General features: G+C 55.8%; 10 non-coding genes and 1 pseudogene across 10 annotated transcripts; all 11 read right to left on the bottom strand.

Moving 5' to 3' along the window:
• Positions 1 to 5110: 5110 nt before the first annotated feature.
• Positions 5111 to 5229, bottom strand: LOC130603455 (5S ribosomal RNA). Its single transcript, XR_008973180.1, has one exon. It is a non-coding gene; the product is annotated as a 5S ribosomal RNA (ribosomal RNA).
• Positions 5230 to 5785: 556 nt separating this feature from the next.
• Positions 5786 to 5904, bottom strand: LOC130603454 (5S ribosomal RNA). The gene has a single exon (XR_008973179.1). It is a non-coding gene; the product is annotated as a 5S ribosomal RNA (ribosomal RNA).
• A 554-nt stretch (positions 5905 to 6458) lies between these two features.
• On the bottom strand, positions 6459 to 6583 carry LOC130603458 (5S ribosomal RNA; annotated as a pseudogene).
• A 542-nt stretch (positions 6584 to 7125) lies between these two features.
• LOC130603457 (5S ribosomal RNA) lies at positions 7126 to 7246 on the bottom strand. Its single transcript, XR_008973182.1, has one exon. It is a non-coding gene; the product is annotated as a 5S ribosomal RNA (ribosomal RNA).
• Positions 7247 to 7803: 557 nt separating this feature from the next.
• Positions 7804 to 7922, bottom strand: LOC130603463 (5S ribosomal RNA). Its single transcript, XR_008973187.1, has one exon. It is a non-coding gene; the product is annotated as a 5S ribosomal RNA (ribosomal RNA).
• A 556-nt stretch (positions 7923 to 8478) lies between these two features.
• LOC130603462 (5S ribosomal RNA) lies at positions 8479 to 8597 on the bottom strand. The gene has a single exon (XR_008973186.1). It is a non-coding gene; the product is annotated as a 5S ribosomal RNA (ribosomal RNA).
• A 557-nt stretch (positions 8598 to 9154) lies between these two features.
• LOC130603461 (5S ribosomal RNA) lies at positions 9155 to 9273 on the bottom strand. The gene has a single exon (XR_008973185.1). It is a non-coding gene; the product is annotated as a 5S ribosomal RNA (ribosomal RNA).
• Positions 9274 to 9829: 556 nt separating this feature from the next.
• Positions 9830 to 9948, bottom strand: LOC130603460 (5S ribosomal RNA). The gene has a single exon (XR_008973184.1). It is a non-coding gene; the product is annotated as a 5S ribosomal RNA (ribosomal RNA).
• A 388-nt stretch (positions 9949 to 10336) lies between these two features.
• On the bottom strand, positions 10337 to 10453 carry LOC130603459 (5S ribosomal RNA). Its single transcript, XR_008973183.1, has one exon. It is a non-coding gene; the product is annotated as a 5S ribosomal RNA (ribosomal RNA).
• Positions 10454 to 10994: 541 nt separating this feature from the next.
• Positions 10995 to 11118, bottom strand: LOC130603456 (5S ribosomal RNA). The gene has a single exon (XR_008973181.1). It is a non-coding gene; the product is annotated as a 5S ribosomal RNA (ribosomal RNA).
• A 556-nt stretch (positions 11119 to 11674) lies between these two features.
• On the bottom strand, positions 11675 to 11793 carry LOC130603453 (5S ribosomal RNA). Its single transcript, XR_008973178.1, has one exon. It is a non-coding gene; the product is annotated as a 5S ribosomal RNA (ribosomal RNA).
• Between the last annotated feature and the right edge of the window lie 17 nt (positions 11794 to 11810).

Genomic DNA, 11810 nt, shown 5'->3' with positions numbered 1-11810 from the left:
ATTCAAGAGTTTTTTTCACTTGTTACAGCATTATCACATTGTATCCATGAACTGGTAAGGAAACTTCACCTTCAGGGGAAGCAGATCCTGTAAAGAGTAACCTGTCTTTTGAAAGGAGCATTCATTTTCAGCCATTTCCTTACACAGAATCATAGAATAGTTAGGGTTGGAAAGGACCTTAAGATCATCAAGTTCCAACCCCCCTGCCATGGGCAGGGACACCTCACACTAAACCATATCACCCGAGGCCTCATCCAACCTGGTCTTGAACACTGCCAGGGATGGAGCATTCACAAACTCCCTGGTCAACCTATTCCAGTGCCTCACCACCCTAACAGGAAAGCATTTCCTCCTTACATCCAATCTAAACTTCCCCTGTTTAAGTTTTAACCCGTCACCCCTTGTCCTGTCAGTACAGTCTCTAATGAAGAGTCCCTCCCCAGCATCCCTATAGGCCCCCTTCAGATACTGGAAGGCTGCTATGAGGTCTCCACGCAGCCTTCTCTTCTCCAGGCTGAACAGCCCCAACTTCCTCAGCCTATCTTCGTATGGGAGGTGCTCCAGTCCCCTGATCATCCTCATGGTCTTCCTCTGGACTTGTTCCAACAGTTCCATTTCCTTTTTATGCTGAGGACACCAGAACTGCACACAATACTCCAGGTGAGGTCTCACAAGAGCAGAGTAAAGGGGCAGGATCACCTCCTTCAACCTGCTGGTCACGCTCCTTTTGATGCAGCCTAGGACTTGGTTGGCTTTCTGGGCTGCAAGCGCACACTGAAGCTGGCTCATGTTCATTTTCTCATCAACCAGCACCCTCAAGTCCTCCTCTGCAGGGCTGCTCTGAATCTCTTCTCTCCCAACCTGTGCCTAGGATTGCTCTGACCCAGGTGTAAGACCTTGCACTTGGCATGGTTAAACTTCATGAGGCTGGCATCAGCCCACCTCACAATCGTGTCAAGGTCCCTCTGGATGGCATTCCTTCCCTCCAGTGTATCAACCGAACCACACAGCTTGGTGTCATCAGCAAACTTGCTGAGGGCTCACTCAATCCCACTGTCCATGTCAGCGACGAAGATGTTGAACAAGACCGGTCCCAGCACCGATCGCTGAGGGACACCACTCATTACTGGTCTCCAGCCAGGCATTGAACCATTGACCACAATTCTTTGTGTGCGGCCATCCAGCCAGTTCTTTATCCACCGAGTGGTCCATCCATCAAATTGATGTCGCTCCAATTCAGAGACAAGGATGTTGTGTGGGACAGTGTCGAACACTTTTCACAAGTCCAGGTAGATGACGTCAACTGCTCTACCCCTGTCCACCAGTTCTGTAGCCCCATCATAGAAGGCCACCAAATTGGTCAGGCAGGATTTCCCCTTAGTGAAGCCATGCTGGCTGTCACCAAGCACCTTGTTGATTTTCATGTGCCTTAGCATGCCTTCCAGGAGAATCTGCTCCAAGATTTTGCCAGGCACAGAGGTGAGACTGACTGGTCTGTAATTCCCCGGGTCATCCATTTTCCCCTTCTTGAAAATGGGGGTTTTATTTCCCTTTTTCCAGTTATTGGGAACTTCACCTGACTGCCATGATTTCTCAAATATGATGGCCAGCAGCTTCCCAACTTCATTTGCCAGCTCCTTCAGGACCCGCAGATGGATCTCATCAGGACCCATGGAGTTGTGCACATTCAGATTTTTAAGATGGTCTCAAACCAGATCCTCTCCTACAGTGGGCCCAAGGTCTTCATTCTCACAGTTCCTGCGTCTGCCTTCCAAGACTTGGGTGGTTTGGTCAGAGCCTTTGCCAGTGAAGACTGAGGCAAAGAAGTCATTCAGAACCTCAGCCTTCTCCAAATCCTGTGTAGCCAGTTCTCCCTAGAGCTTCCTGAGGGGGCCTACCTTCTCCCTAGTCTGTTTTTTTATTTCCTATGTACCTGTAGAATCCCTTCCTGTTATCCTTAACATTCCTAGCCAAGTTTAATTCCACCTGGGCCTTAGCTTTCCTAACCTGGTCCCTAGCTTCCCGGACAACATCCCTGTACTCTTCCCATGCCACCTGTCCTTGCTTCCACTTTTTATAAGCCTCTTTTTTCATTTGCATTTTCCTCAGCAGCTCCTTATCCATCCAAAGAGGTCTCCTGGCCTTCCTGCTGCACTTCCTTCTAGTTGGGATGCAACACTCCTGAGCTTGTATCAGGTGATCCTTGAATATCAACCAAGTAACTACATTAGTAGATGTGTGTCGAAGAGGAAATAACTTATCATTTTCAATGCAATAACACAGCTCAGAAACATTTTTTTTAATAGAAAAAGTTATCATTAAACACAGTGGAAACATTTCAATATTTATTACTATCTGTGACCACTCTTAGCCTTTTCTGGTTGGTAATCAGGTCTCACTATTCATGAACTTTCAGTTTACAGATTCTCTTTACAAAGGTTATATGTGACTTTGAACTCTGTAGGATAAAGTGTTGATTTTAGGTTGTGTAATTGATAGCAGATATCATATAGTGTTGTTTCTGCTCTTGCTCTCTGCTTCACAACTTTTTAAACTGGAAAATAGTATAATATTCAGCAAGTTGTGATACTTTGAAGAAAATGATTAAAGGCATGCTTTGTGTCCTGGATATGTGAGGAATCTGGACATTTTCCTAGATACAAAGATGACATTTATATCACCAGGTTTAAGGATTCATTTTTTGATTCCATAAATCACACTAAAATGATTGGCTCACTGAGTCAACTCTTGTCCTTTGAAATTATTTACCTGGTTTCCTTGGTACAGTGGCATTAGCATGAGTTTTAAACAACCCACTGAAAATCAGAGAACATCTGCCTAGAAAAGTGGATGCTTGGGACCTGTAGGGAGCTACATTCTCCCTAGACTTGGGACACCTGGCTCAGGTTTTTGTTTATTCGGGTAGCACTATGGAAGGAATCTGAACAAGTCTTACACTTTCATATATTACCTCCTCATCAAAGTAACACATTATGCTGCTCTTCTCATGCTGTTATTCTCACGGCCTCATACCTGAAAATTCCCATATTTTCTCATGAGAAGTGATTGCTACTGGCATGAGACTCGGCCCTTCTTTGCCTTCATCCTTAACTTTTGGTTGGAGTGGTTTGTTTTATGTGGCATGACTCAATTATATATATGCATAAAGTTGAATCAACAATCATTGTGCAGCAACTGCCCTTATAAAAGCATTCTCCAATCAATGCTAATAGCATTACAAGCAGGAAGAACCCATAGAGGATTTGAGTGGGTTCTTGTGAAAACTATATACCTACTGTAGGAGAAATACTATGGGGGAACCACCTGCTGCAGTGGGGAGGATGGCCAGAGAGGACACTCACCTAAGGTACCCATCACTTTCAACTTCCTTTGTGGAACCCAGCCAAGTATGTATATCCCTAAGTTGATACTCATCTTGATCCTCTCAGGAGGATACATGCATGTCATTATGAAGTCCAATAGAAATATAGGGTTTCAAAAAGTAAAACCTTCATGGCCTCATAAAGGAATCAGTTAATATCAGTTCTGTGCTTCCAGCTGTACAGTCCCTTCATTATGTGGCAAAGAAGTTGGTATACCTGCCATCTGTTAGCACTTTTTCACCTGTGTCCCATTCTTACTTATGCTGCTTCACCTGCAGCTGAATGCTCATAAACACAGTCTTCTGGTGTTACATGACTATATCCTGCTGCAACAGCAGGAGCTTTTTGAAATCTCTTTGTCCAGCTTCTTAAAAAGTGCAGATAATTTTTAGCAGCTACCACACTTTGTCAGGCTTCATTGAAATAATTCACTCGTTCTTTGATTCAAAGCTGCTGAAATCTGATAAAATGGGGAAAATCGTCCCAGATAAACACAATGCCATAGAAAGACCTGGAAATTACAATAAAATTGATTGAATTAGTAAGAATGAGCCCTTCTGGAGTATAAGCTATGTTATTGACAGAGACATTTTCTCAAGACAAGGAATATGCGCTATATTTCACATAGGAAAGTGAATATGAAGAAAACTGAAGACTTTATGCAAATTCTTTTGTGTGGCTCAGATCAGTTATTATCAGAATATGAGGCACAAAGTCATATACTTGTATAAAGGTCTCAGAAATTAATGGGCCTCCTGAATCTTTCGATTGGAGAGAATGTTAACCTGAAGGGGGGAAAGAATCATTTCCAAAACAGGTCTGCCAAGTGTATTGTATACTTGTAGCTTTTTGGTTGCTCTCTTTGTTTTGTCTTGTTTTGGTTTAAAAACTGTGGCATTTCACTACATGGACTCAAGTTGATGCAGATACTCAAATCCTCATTTATCATCACCAAGCTCTTTTTATCGCCTTGTTTGGTACTTTCGCAACCTGCACATACATACAACATTCAGTCTCATTGGCCACTGTCAAACTCTCCAGGTAAATAGTCCAATCACAATGTTGAAGACCCTCTCACAACCCCCACATCCCATCCAAGTACTAACCGAGCCCGACCTTCCGAGATCAGACGAGATCGGGCGTTTTCAGGGTGGTGTGGCCGTAGGCAGCCTCTCCCCTGCCACCACCGCTCTCGGCGCCCCCGCACACGCTGCCCACCCGCACTCAGCCCCAGCCCCCAAAGCCAGGGGCACCATTGTGACGCCCAACCACGCCAGCGCCCCCACGCACACAGCCCCGCACGCCTCTGCCCGCGACGACCCGACACGCGCCCCCCCCCCCAAATCCCCCCCCCCCGCCCCCGGCCCGCGCATAAACAACACCACGCTCCTTCCCTCATGTCCCCCAACAACAGGAACAGGGTCTCCCATGGACCTGCCCCTCCGCAGCACCCCACCGAGAACAAGAAGTCCGGGACTGCCCGCAAGGACCCCTGTGGCCTCAACGTCCCGCAAGAAAAAAACGGCTGGAATTGCTCGCAGGGGCCTAAATAGCTTAAAAAGGCAAGCCAGCAAAAGGGGGAGAAGCTTGCAAACAGGGGACCCTAAGTGCTTCAAATGCCAGCAAGAAAAAGGGGTCTGCAATTCCTGATGGTGCCCCAAAGACGCAAAAGCCCGCACAGAAAAAGAGGCTGACATTGCCCGCAGGGTCCCCTATGGGCTGGCAAAAGCCTACAGCACCCGGGATTCCCAGGCGGTCTCCCATCCAAGTACTAACCGAGCCCGACCCTGCTTAGCTTCCGAGATCAGACGAGATCGGGCGTTTTCAGGGTGGTGTGGCCGTAGGCAGCCTCTCCCCTGCCACCACCGCTCTCGGCGCCCCCGCACACGCTGCCCACCCGCACTCAGCCCCAGCCCCCAAAGCCAGGGGCACCATTGTGACGCCCAACCACGCCAGCGCCCCCACGCACACAGCCCCGCACGCCTCTGCCCGCGACGACCCGACACGCGCCCCCCCGCAAATCCCCCCCCGCCCCCCGGCCCGCGCAAAATCAACACCACGCTCCTTCCCTCATGTCCCCCCAAAACAGGAACAGGGTCTCCCATGGACCTGCCCCTCCGCAGCACCCCACCGAGAACAAGAAGTCCGGGACTGCCCGCAAGGACCCCTGTGGCCTCAACGTCCCGCAAGAAAAAAACGGCTGGAATTGCTCGCAGGGGCCTAAATAGCTTAAAAAGGCAAGCCAGCAAAAGGGGGAGAAGCTTGCAAACAGGGGACCCTAAGTGCTTCAAATGCCAGCAAGAAAAAGGGGTCTGCAATTCCTGATGGTGCCCCAAAGACGCAAAAGCCCGCACAGAAAAAGAGGCTGACATTGCCCGCAGGGTCCCCTATGGGCTGGCAAAAGCCTACAGCACCCGGGATTCCCAGGCGGTCTCCCATCCAAGTACTAACCGAGCCCGACCCTGCTTAGCTTCCGAGATCAGACGAGATCGGGCGTTTTCAGGGTGGTGTGGCCGTAGGCAGCCTCTCCCCTGCCACCACCGCTCTCGGCGCCCCCGCACACGCTGCCCACCCGCACTCAGCCCCAGCCCCCAAAGCCAGGGGCACCATTGTGACGCCCAACCACGCCAGCGCCTCCACGCACACAGCCCCGCACGCCTCTGCCCGCGACGACCCGACACGCACCCCCCCGCGCAAATCCCCCCCCCCCGGCCCGCGCAAAAACAACGCCACGCTCCTTCCCTCATGTCCCCCAACAACAGGAACAGGGTCTCCCAGGGACCTGCCCCTCCGCAGCACCCCACCGAGAACAAGAAGTCCGGGACTGCCCGCAAGGACCCCTGTGGCCTCAACGTCCCGCAAGAAAAAAACGGCTGGAATTGCTCGCAGGGGCCTAAATAGCTTAAAAAGGCAAGCCAGCAAAAGGGGGAGAAGCTTGCAAACAGGGGACCCTAAGTGCTTCAAATGCCAGCAAGAAAAAGGGGTCTGCAATTCCTGATGGTGCCCCAAAGACGCAAAAGCCCGCACAGAAAAAGAGGCTGACATTGCCCGCAGGGTCCCCTATGGGCTGGCAAAAGCCTACAGCACCCGGGATTCCCAGGCGGTCTCCCATCCAAGTACTAACCGAGCCCGAGCCCGACCCTGCTTAGCTTCCGAGATCAGACGAGATCGGGCGTTTTCAGGGTGGTGTGGCCGTAGGCAGCCTCTCCCCTGCCACCACCGCTCTCGGCGCCCCCGCACACGCTGCCCACCCGCACTCAGCCCCAGCCCCCAAAGCCAGGGGCACCATTGTGACGCCCAACCACGCCAGCGCCCCCACGCACACAGCCCCGCACGCCTCTGCCCGCGACGACCCGACACGCGCCCCCCCCCCCCCCCCCCCGCGCATAAACAACACCACGCTCCTTCCCTCATGTCCCCCAAAAACAGGAACAGGGTCTCCCATGGACCTGCCCCTCCGCAGCACCCCACCGAGAACAAGAAGTCCGGGACTGCCCGCAAGGACCCCTGTGGCCTCAACGTCCCGCAAGAAAAAAACGGCTGGAATTGCTCGCAGGGGCCTAAATAGCTTAAAAAGGCAAGCCAGCAAAAGGGGGAGAAGCTTGCAAACAGGGGACCCTAAGTGCTTCAAATGCCAGCAAGAAAAAGGGGTCTGCAATTCCTGATGGTGCCCCAAAGACGCAAAAGCCCGCACAGAAAAAGAGGCTGACATTGCCCGCAGGGTCCCCTATGGGCTGGCAAAAGCCTACAGCACCCGGGATTCCCAGGCGGTCTCCCATCCAAGTACTAACCGAGCCCGACCCTGCTGCTAGCTTCCGAGATCAGACGAGATCGGGCGTTTTCAGGGTGGTGTGGCCGTAGGCAGCCTCTCCCCTGCCACCACCGCTCTCGGCGCCCCCGCACACGCTGCCCACCCGCACTCAGCCCCAGCCCCCAAAGCCAGGGGCACCATTGTGACGCCCAACCACGCCAGCGCCCCCACGCACACAGCCCCGCACGCCTCTGCCCGCGACGACCCGACACGCACCCCCCCCGCAAATCCCCCCCCCCCCCCCGGCCCGCGCAAAAACAACGCCACGCTCCTTCCCTCATGTCCCCCAACAACAGGAACAGGGTCTCCCATGGACCTGCCCCTCCGCAGCACCCCACCGAGAACAAGAAGTCCGGGACTGCCCGCAAGGACCCCTGTGGCCTCAACGTCCCGCAAGAAAAAAACGGCTGGAATTGCTCGCAGGGGCCTAAATAGCTTAAAAAGGCAAGCCAGCAAAAGGGGGAGAAGCTTGCAAACAGGGGACCCTAAGTGCTTCAAATGCCAGCAAGAAAAAGGGGTCTGCAATTCCTGATGGTGCCCCAAAGACGCAAAAGCCCGCACAGAAAAAGAGGCTGACATTGCCCGCAGGGTCCCCTATGGGCTGGCAAAAGCCTACAGCACCCGGGATTCCCAGGCGGTCTCCCATCCAAGTACTAACCGAGCCCGACCCTGCTTAGCTTCCGAGATCAGACGAGATCGGGCGTTTTCAGGGTGGTGTGGCCGTAGGCAGCCTCTCCCCTGCCACCACCGCTCTCGGCGCCCCCGCACACGCTGCCCACCCGCACTCAGCCCCAGCCCCCAAAGCCAGGGGCACCATTGTGACGCCCAACCACGCCAGCGCCCCCACGCACACAGCCCCGCACGCCTCTGCCCGCGACGACCCGACACGCGCCCCCCCGCAAATCCCCCCCCGCCCCCCGGCCCGCGCATAAACAACACCACGCTCCTTCCCTCATGTCCCCCAAAAACAGGAACAGGGTCTCCCATGGACCTGCCCCTCCGCAGCACCCCACCGAGAACAAGAAGTCCGGGACTGCCCGCAAGGACCCCTGTGGCCTCAACGTCCCGCAAGAAAAAAACGGCTGGAATTGCTCGCAGGGGCCTAAATAGCTTAAAAAGGCAAGCCAGCAAAAGGGGGAGAAGCTTGCAAACAGGGGACCCTAAGTGCTTCAAATGCCAGCAAGAAAAAGGGGTCTGCAATTCCTGATGGTGCCCCAAAGACGCAAAAGCCCGCACAGAAAAAGAGGCTGACATTGCCCGCAGGGTCCCCTATGGGCTGGCAAAAGCCTACAGCACCCGGGATTCCCAGGCGGTCTCCCATCCAAGTACTAACCGAGCCCGACCCTGCTTAGCTTCCGAGATCAGACGAGATCGGGCGTTTTCAGGGTGGTGTGGCCGTAGGCAGCCTCTCCCCTGCCACCACCGCTCTCGGCGCCCCCGCACACGCTGCCCACCCGCACTCAGCCCCAGCCCCCAAAGCCAGGGGCACCATTGTGACGCCCAACCACGCCAGCGCCCCCACGCACACAGCCCCGCACGCCTCTGCCCGCGACGACCCGACACGCACCCCCCCCGCAAATCCCCCCCCCACCTCCGGCCCGCGCAAAAACAACGCCACGCTCCTTCCCTCATGTCCCCCAACAACAGGAACAGGGTCTCCCAGGGACCTGCCCCTCCGCAGCACCCCACCGAGAACAAGAAGTCCGGGACTGCCCGCAAGGACCCCTGTGGCCTCAACGTCCCGCAAGAAAAAAACGGCTGGAATTGCTCGCAGGGGCCTAAATAGCTTAAAAAGGCAAGCCAGCAAAAGGGGGAGAAGCTTGCAAACAGGGGACCCTAAGTGCTTCAAATGCCAGCAAGAAAAAGGGGTCTGCAATTCCTGATGGTGCCCCAAAGACGCAAAAGCCCGCACAGAAAAAGAGGCTGACATTGCCCGCAGGGTCCCCTATGGGCTGGCAAAAGCCTACAGCACCCGGGATTCCCAGGCGGTCTCCCATCCAAGTACTAACCGAGCCCGACCCTGCTTAGCTTCCGAGATCAGACGAGATCGGGCGTTTTCAGGGTGGTGTGGCCGTAGGCAGCCTCTCCCCTGCCACCACCGCTCTCGGCGCCCCCGCACACGCTGCCCACCCGCACTCAGCCCCAGCCCCCAAAGCCAGGGGCACCATTGTGACGCCCAACCACGCCAGCGCCCCCACGCACACAGCCCCGCACGCCTCTGCCCGCGACGACCCGACACGCACCCCCCCCCGCAAATCCCCCCCCCCCCCCGGCCCGCGCAAAAACAACGCCACGCTCCTTCCCTCATGTCCCCCAAAACAGGAACAGGGTCTCCCATGGACCTGCCCCTCCGCAGCACCCCACCGAGAACAAGAAGTCCGGGACTGCCCGCAAGGACCCCTGTGGCCTCAACGTCCCGCAAGAAAAAAACGGCTGGAATTGCTCGCAGGGGCCTAAATAGCTTAAAAAGGCAAGCCAGCAAAAGGGGGAGAAGCTTGCAAACAGGGGACCCTAAGTGCTTCAAATGCCAGCAAGAAAAAGGGGTCTGCAATTCCCGATGGTGCCCCAAAGACGCAAAAGCCCGCACAGAAAAAGAGGCTGACATTGCCCGCAGGGTCCCCTATGGGCTGGCAAAAGCCTACAGCACCCGGGATTCCCAGGCGGTCTCCCATCCAAGTACTAACCGAGCCCGACCCTGCTTAGCTTCCGAGATCAGACGAGATCGGGCGTTTTCAGGGTGGTGTGGCCGTAGGCAGCCTCTCCCCTGCCACCACCGCTCTCGGCGCCCCCGCACACGCTGCCCACCCGCACTCCGCCCCAGCCCCCAAAGCCAGGGGCACCATTGTGACGCCCAACCACGCCAGCGCCTCCACGCACACAGCCCCGCACGCCTCTGCCCGCGACGACCCGACACGCACCCCCCCCGCAAATCCCCCCCCCACCTCCGGCCCGCGCAAAAACAACGCCACGCTCCTTCCCTATTGCTCGCCCCCAGCAAAAGGGGGAGAAGCTTGCAAACAGCCCTAAGTGCTTCAAATGCCAGCAAGAAAAAGGGGTCTGCAATTCCTGATGGTGCCCCAAAGACGCAAAAGCCCGCACAGAAAAAGAGGCACATTGCCCGCAGGGTCCCCTATGTGGCAAAAGCCCAGCACCCGGGATTCCCAGGCGGTCCCCCATCCAAGTACTAACCGAGCCCGACCCTGCTTAGCTTCCGAGATCAGACGAGATCGGGCGTTTTCAGGGTGGTGTGGCCGTAGGCAGCCTCTCCCCTGCCACCACCGCTCTCGGCGCCCCCGCACACGCTGCCCACCCGCACTCAGCCCCAGCCCCCAAAGCCAGGGGCACCATTGTGACGCCCAACCACGCCAGCGCCCCCACGCACACAGCCCCGCACGCCTCTGCCCGCGACGACCCGACACGCGCCCCCCCGCCCCCCGGCCCGCGCATAAACAACACCACGCTCCTTCCCTCATGTCCCCCAAAAACAGGAACAGGGTCTCCCATGGACCTGCCCCTCCGCAGCACCCCACCGAGAACAAGAAGTCCGGGACTGCCCGCAAGGACCCCTGTGGCCTCAACGTCCCGCAAGAAAAAAACGGCTGGAATTGCTCGCAGGGGCCTAAATAGCTTAAAAAGGCAAGCCAGCAAAAGGGGGAGAAGCTTGCAAACAGGGGACCCTAAGTGCTTCAAATGCCAGCAAGAAAAAGGGGTCTGCAATTCCTGATGGTGCCCCAAAGACGCAAAGCCCGCACAGAAAAAGAGGCTGACATTGCCCGCAGGGTCCCCTATGGGCTGGCAAAAGCCTACAGCACCCGGGATTCCCAGGCGGTCTCCCATCCAAGTACTAACCGAGCCCGACCCTGCTTAGCTTCGCTTCCGAGATCAGACGAGATCGGGCGTTTTCAGGGTGGTGTGGCCGTAGGCAGCCTCTCCCCTGCCACCACCGCTCTCGGCGCCCCCGCACACGCTGCCCACCCGCACTCAGCCCCAGCCCCCAAAGCCAGGGGCACCATTGTGACGCCCAACCACGCCAGCGCCCCCACGCACACAGCCCCGCACGCCTCTGCCCGCGACGACCCGACACGCGCCCCCCCGCAAATCCCCCCCCGCCCCCCGGCCCGCGCATAAACAACACCACGCTCCTTCCCTCATGTCCCCCAAAAACAGGAACAGGGTCTCCCATGGACCTGCCCCTCCGCAGCACCCCACCGAGAACAAGAAGTCCGGGACTGCCCGCAAGGACCCCTGTGGCCACAACGTCCCGCAAGAAAAAAACGGCTGGAATTGCTCGCAGGGGCCTAAATAGCTTAAAAAGGCAAGCCAGCAAAAGGGGGAGAAGCTTGCAAACAGGGGACCCTAAGTGCTTCAAATGCCAGCAAGAAAAAGGGGTCTGCAATTCCTGATGGTGCCCCAAAGACGCAAAAGCCCGCACAGAAAAAGAGGCTGACATTGCCCGCAGGGTCCCCTATGGGCTGGCAAAAGCCTACAGCACCCGGGATTCCCAGGCGGTCTCCCATCCAAGTACTAACCGAGCCCGACCCTGCTTAGCTTCCGAGATCAGACGAGATCGGGCGTTTTCAGGGTGGTGTGGCCGTAGGCAGCCTCTCCCCTGCCAC

This window comes from Pezoporus wallicus, unplaced genomic scaffold (assembly GCF_028554395.1).
Source record: "Pezoporus wallicus isolate ANWC-B61680 ecotype Strahan unplaced genomic scaffold, APGP_CSIRO_Pwel_v1 contig_360, whole genome shotgun sequence".
Classification (NCBI taxonomy): Eukaryota; Metazoa; Chordata; class Aves; order Psittaciformes; family Psittacidae; genus Pezoporus; species Pezoporus wallicus.
The sequence above is the reverse complement of the archived record's forward strand: the minus strand, read 5'-3'. Positions and strand labels throughout refer to the sequence as shown.